Raw genomic sequence first — 6,802 nt, 5'->3', positions numbered from 1 at the left:
ATTTGTAATCTGAGTAATTCAATTTCTGCCACCAACTTTTGAAATATCAACTATAATCAAGTCGTTATGATGCCATTATTATTTGTTTAGTTTCTGGAAAGCTTCAGAACAACTGCATGAGATGAGAATACATATTCATACAGCTACTGCTTGCATGAGTATCCTGTATGTACTTATTAGATATGCACAGCACACACAGTACATGTGTATATATGTGTGGAAGGTAAGGTCATTACTGATTGTGTTAGGTTGAAACTGTCACTGGCAAATAATTTGGGACAAAATTTCCCTATTTTAACATTTCTTTACAGTTACAACACATCATAAAATATTGATCATAAAAATACCCAGCAGAGAAATGGACTGATTCAATTATTTAAAGGTATTCTATGCAGGATTTGTAGACTCTGTAGACAATGTAGACTCATCTAAAAGTAATCCCTCTCAGTCATCTCTTATCACCTACTAGAGGTGTGTGGTGGCATATTTATCTGCAGAGGCTCAATGTGTGGGCAATGGGTGTATATCCCCCAACCAGGTACCAGACTGTAAGCAGCACATGCAAGAGAAAGGTACCAAAATGGGGGACACTGTATGCAAAAGTGTTACCTGTATAGTATACCTTTAAGGAGAAACAAAAGCTTCATAAGACAGTGTTAAGGCGAGGAAACAAGGGAATGGATGTTATGTGACATCTGATAAGAAGGCCAGAAACAGCCCATGGAAAGGACGGACATCACGCAGTAGATGCTCACCATGTCCCATCATCACACATATTTCTAATGAACCTCCATCAGCCACTAGATGTCACTCTTTAGCCAAGCTTACATGCATGCAGCATCCTGACTGAAAACAGTTGAAATAATCCTTTAAGTTTATCCTCCACATTTTACAGTGTGCATTGAGTGTTATCATGGGAGTTAATAAAAAGATCAGGAACATCTATGAGAAGATCATCCAACACGCTAAAGAGCCAATTATAGTACGTTTACAAACATGCAGGCAGGATATTACATAATCATTCAGAATTATACTTTTAAATATACTATGATATTTATTTAATTACACCTAATACTTAAAATACTGCATTTAAAATATGCATTGCATGGATGAATTGGCTCATAATTCTCACCCCCTTGAGGTGAAATTAATCATGTAAGCATGACGTGACATACGTAGCTAAATGGTCTTTTTCAAGGATTTTAAGGGTTCAGCTTGACTGCGTTTAAAGCGAAAGTGGACTGAATCGATCACGTTTTCAATGCCCTGTCCTGCCTGGCAGATCAGATGATATCCGAGCAGAAACAAGGAAGCCTCCTGTTGCTGCGTCAAGTTAACCCGTTTGAAATCAGAGACGGGATATTGAGTTTTTAGCCTTCAAAGTAAAGTCAGGACCAGAGAATTGGTATTGGAAGTACATTATAAAAAGAAAAGTATTAAGCACAAGAGTAACTGCAAGAATAATAATAGCAATGATAAATTAAATTATTATGTGATTCAGTTTTACAAAAGGCACACCCTACTACAGTAATGAATATAAACAATATGAAAACTCAGGAGAAAGTGTTCAGGTTGCAAGAAATAATACAAAATATATATTAATAAAAAAGCAGTTTTTACTAAATTAAAAAATGTTTATTCACACAAACAGAGTTCTGCTTTACAATAGATGGAATTTTAAGATGTGATGGTAAAAAGTCCACTTCCCAGATGCACAGCAAAAGAAATGTTATGCCACATTTTTTGCACAAGAATTATATATTTATTTCTATCTTTCCAAATTTAATGTCGCAGTGTGGGGCTAACTTTGGGAGAATTTGGGGGGTTGGCACAAAAAGAAACTGATCTATGAACTGTGGAAATATTTTAAAGGTAGCCAGAAAATAATTAAGACAATTATATTAAAAGCTAGGCTATGTAAGACAGTTTTATTTCTATTATATAACAATGAAAAATAAATGGAATCACATTTGGATTAAAAGACAGTTATTGTATGAAGTGAAGCAGAACATTTTGCTGCCTTTGGTTTTTGACATCTCGAGGCCTTTATTTTGAAAACTGAAACCGGAAATATGTTTCATTTCGACAAATTTGACCTTTGTCCTCTCAAACCCATGATAGAATGGTACAGGCGGGCTAGTGGCTAACAAGTTGACTGAATATTGGTTGTGTGAAGACAGTAAAAAGCAACCCAGCAACTGTAAAGTGGATTTCTAAGTACCCAGACTTTAATGCTGGACCAGAATGACGCCGCTGGACTGAGGAGGACGCGAACCATCACCAGCTGCTACAGCGAGTACTGGAAATAAACATTAAAACGTCATCAGCTAACAGTTAGCAGACAGACAAACGTCCCTGAGGACTGCCTGCTTCTTTACAGCCAGCCTTCCCCTCGTGAGCCCGTCAGCCAACCTACCGGGAGACCCCCAACGAAGCGAAGGTAAGCGCTGCGCAAACAAAACAGCCAACATACAGAATGAACGCCTCCTTCCATCACCTGCTAATGTTGATGAAGCGCAGCTAGCTAAATTGCTAATTCGCTGTATGTGTGTGTGTCTGTGGCGAGTAGCCGTGACTCTGCAGTCGAGCAGTGCGTACTGTTATGTAATAAACCAGGGAAAGCGATAGTCCGAAGTCTAGCAGCCTCTCTGTCTCCACACGCTTCCCTTACGTCCTTTGCGCCGATCCCAACTCTTTCTCCCCGGTGAACATTTTGAGGAATAGCCGTTAGCTTGTTTGCAGTCGTGGATGTGGGACTCGGTGTGCTATGCAGCAAAGTGGTGAGTGGTTAGTCGTGCCTCATTTTAATTTCCTGCAACCATACAGTATCTGGGGCATTTAAGTATGTAGCTGTGGGTTAAAAATCTGTTTGGCTTTGAGTTCTGTGTAAGGAAGGGTCGGCAGTATTTCCTCCCTGACCTCCCCTGCTAACTGCACAGTACCCCCCCGCATCATCCTCAAACATATGATCGTGCTGCAGTGTAAATGTCTGCAGCCTCCTCAGCCCTGGTGCTCTGTTCCCACTTTCTCCTGACAGGAGCAGTAACAGGAGACTGACCGTCAGTAAGATCCGCTCCTAATTGTGTCAGACAACCGATGCATCCGGCAGATCCTGGCCTGTGATCAGATACCTGATATCACCCTGTCATGTTATCCACCTGAGCGTTCATGCTTTCTCCTCCATGAGCTTTCTCCCTCCTGACTTGTATTTGATTTCTAAGTTTATGAAGATGCTAAATGGGGTTTCATATTTCAAAGCTGATTCTTCACTGGAGGCCTTGGATGTCATTGTCCTTTTAGTAGTGAGGAGCATGATTTTCGGACAGTAGCGCCATTTACAAGTCAGTTTGTTTGAAAATTGTCAGAGTTTACGCCCTGTATAATGGGTTTATAATGTTAACATAAGCCAACAACTCTGGCTTTGTTTTCATAGACAATTGCACATTACAATTTATAGGAATTGAGCTACCTTGTCATTGACCGCAGATGATTTGAGCCACTGATTAAAAACAGTGGTCAATTAATGCTTTGTACCTGCACCAAATTTGGCTCTGCTGCTCGCACACTGTATTTTCATGTTTTCCATCCTCGCCTGATTTGCATGTAAATCCCAGACTTTCCATGCCAGACTTCTGCAGAGGTGAGCATTGCAATCCAGGGTCACAAGAACGACCAGCTTATTTGCCAGTCAAATTGAGTTTCCATTCTGCCCTTCTCAAGCCGCAACTGGCTGCCTACACACCGCTCTGGTCGACACGTAGATCTAGATTTGAATGCAGAATCAACTCTGGGAGCACCAGCACTTTATTAATACTGCCATGCAAAGGAAACCAGCAGTGGAAACTGAAATGGTTTCCCACGGGGCAACGCAAGCAGTGTTGCTGTGCACACAGCAGAATCCAAAATATGCCAATTACAGTGCCACAGAGCCCAATGTGATGTCTAGAAATACATGAAAATACAATGATATATACAGAAAAAAGGCAGAAAATCCATGGATTTGAAAGGCTGGAACCAAAAAAATATTTTTTTGCAAGTAAGTGATCAAAGTTACAGATTAGTCTACTTTTCTGTTGATAGAAAGGTTATTTGTAGGAAGAGTATTTGTGTAAGAGGAAGATTTCCATTGTGAATAAGGAAGTTTCCAAATTTGAAGTGTTTCACGTCAAGCGGTCTCTGCTCAGCATGCATCCCAGATATGTGGTTGTAGGCTTAAATGACTTTGAATACTTTTAAATGAAGTAAATATTGAGCAACAGCTTCCCAATTTATGATTTCAGTCTTTTTGTTTGCAGAAAAATCTATTAAATTTGCAATTTTTGTTTATTGTAACCCATTAAAAGCCTTGGAAAATAGAGCTTTAGTGGAACATTTACCCTGAGATGCACTGTTATATTAATGAAGCTGTTAAATTATGCCAAGTGCTGCGCTAGAGGACGAACTTGTCGCAAGGAGAGAGGCTGTTTCTTTGGATACTTGCCATTTAACACAGCCTCGTCTGCACAAAACATTTTTAGCAGCTGGTTCCTGCTTTATGAATAATTACATTCTGTAAATGAAGTGCATGTGTAAAATTCTGGGCATGGACAAGTCAATCTTTTCTTTGTCGGGCAGAATACTGCTCTTCCACATGCACGTCTGCAGCTGTTGCAGAGCCGACGGGTGGCTTCCAAAGAAGCTTTCGTTTGCGTTTTATTGTTTCATGTGTTTGCACAGGCAGGAGAAATCAAATCATGTGGGTGAAACGGGTAGGACAGAATGTGTTTTTCTTTTTTACACTCTTACTTTTCTGGTAATGCTTTTGCTGAGCATGAAAGCTGTTTGCCAACACCGCCTTGTTCTTCTTATACGGACTTGATTTCAACACCCTTCCTGTTCTGAAAAAATAGAGAAGAATGTATAAAGGGAGATTTTCAGTGTATTTCTGACTTTCGTTATCCTTGTTTCATTATACTATATCAGTTAATGTCATGGTATGAAGAGGTCAGCAGTACTTACTAGTCTATTTTAAATTTACACCGACTAAGTCCATGTAAAATAGGCTCAAGTGTATACTGATGTCCCGAATGAGCTGATTCATAGTAGGTCTTAAATGTTTCAGCTGATGCATAAAGAACTCTTAAGTATTTGAAGACTTTTGTCAGATTTGAAATAAATACAGTGAAAAATGAATCAGTTACAGATAGATGGACATCTGCAGGCAGCAGCACATGACTGTGACTCGCGGCAACTTGACTGTTTGCCACCCTTGCAAAATGTCATATGGTGGAAACTGCTTTGGGATTGATTGTGCTCTGTTATGAAACCTGCTTCCCTTCTTTGCAGTCACTTGGTTTGTGAAAGCGATAAATTCCTTGTGCTTTTGTTCTGTCGCAGCCACATTTCACAGAGGTTTTTGGGAATGGCAACTTTTTTTTTTTAGGTTTGCTGTCTTTGTGAAGTCTGCATTTTGATCTAAGAGTGATGCTTTCAGAAACTAAATCATTTGTGTGGCAGTTTTAAGGTGAAGCGTCCGTACTCTGTGCTTATCTCAGCCAATCCCCTTGGAGCTGAAAACCTGGCAAAGTATATGAATTTGGTCCTTCATCGCAGTTCGAGTCCTTCAAGGGCTTCAAAGCAGCCACATTATGAAACAATTCAACAACTCCTTCCACTTGAGTCCCTCTCTGAGCAAATATTCACCTGTCAGCGAGGCCTCCAGGCTCTCACACTATTAGCAGCTCGAACAAATGCTGTGTTGCTCATGATGTTATTGAAATGCCAAGGCCAGAGCATCAGTGCAGCATTATCTTCCCGGCTGGGACGCTCGGGCCACTGGCTGTGCTTTGACTGATTGGATGCATTTGCTCTGACAAATGCCAGATGTGAGATAGTTGCCTCTCCGTTCTTGTCAGTGTGGATTTGTCTAACAGCAGCACACAAATCAGGTTACATCTCGGCCCGCTCAGTTCAACAGTCTTTATTATCATCGACGAGAGCGTTAGCTGAGGCTTACCGATGAAAACAGCTGTTTTTAGTCCGATGAAACCATATCATTGTGTACTTTTCATTTCATTACCTCTGCCTTCATTATTCCGAGAATCTCGACTACCCTCGGCCCCCGGACATCAAACAAAACTGAACAAACATGCCTTTAATCCGCACCTGTCTCCAGTGATAAAGGGTTTAGTTAAGTTTCATGTGTCAGCCTTGCTCCAGGTCCACTGCTGAGCAGGATTTGGTATTTGATGAAGGAGCGTGGGCGTGTCAAGCCCTTTATGAACGTCCCAGCCCATTAACTTCAGTGTCCACCCTCGTCGGGGCCCCGGAGCATAGCTTCAGAGATGGGGGATCCTCATTACTGCCTACCTGAACTGCAGCTTCCCCCTGTATCACATAGATATCTGCTGCTTTCAAAGTTACGCACGATGCACAAAATTCCAAGGAGAGATATGGTGTGATTGATCAGTCAATCACACGCTGGGCTGAAGCAGACAGATCCTGACGTATTATTGATTCATCTTATTGATGTAGTGACCACATGACAGATTGACTCATGACCTGAACTTTAACAAGCCTGAGTAAAAATTAATAATGTCTTTGTCTCTCCATGGACCTTGCTCTACATAATGTAGCACTTGTGTGTAAAGATAGCATTTTAGTAGCCTTCTGAATTACTAGAATCACTCTTCTCCCACGTGCTCCTTGGAGATGAATGAAGTATCTGTTAAGTGTTCAGAGAGAGTTCATCTTCTTCACTCATCCCTTTTAATGTGAAAGAACTCGTCAAGTTGTATAATGCACCCCTTCCTTCCTTTGCACT

At 40.8% G+C, this 6,802-nt stretch overlaps 1 protein-coding gene across 9 annotated transcripts in view; it reads left to right on the top strand.

Annotated features, from left to right (window-relative positions):
* The first annotated feature begins 2,084 nt into the window (after window positions 1–2,084).
* The window catches only part of osbpl8 (oxysterol binding protein-like 8), a 76,749-nt gene continuing 72,031 nt past the window's right edge, over window positions 2,085–6,802 (top strand). For 2 of the 9 annotated variants that reach the window (XM_076721659.1, XM_076721663.1), the window contains exon 1: window positions 2,085–2,440. The gene's annotated coding sequence lies outside the window, so the exon portion shown is untranslated. Of the gene's footprint in view, window positions 2,441–2,702; window positions 2,781–6,802 lie in introns of those variants that run through there. The other 7 variants (XM_076721652.1, XM_076721651.1, XM_076721658.1 and 4 more) reach the window with 5 other exon arrangements.

Source organism: Chaetodon auriga, chromosome 22 (assembly GCF_051107435.1).
Source record: "Chaetodon auriga isolate fChaAug3 chromosome 22, fChaAug3.hap1, whole genome shotgun sequence".
Taxonomy (NCBI): Eukaryota; Metazoa; Chordata; class Actinopteri; order Chaetodontiformes; family Chaetodontidae; genus Chaetodon; species Chaetodon auriga.
The sequence above is the reverse complement of the archived record's forward strand: the minus strand, read 5'-3'. Positions and strand labels throughout refer to the sequence as shown.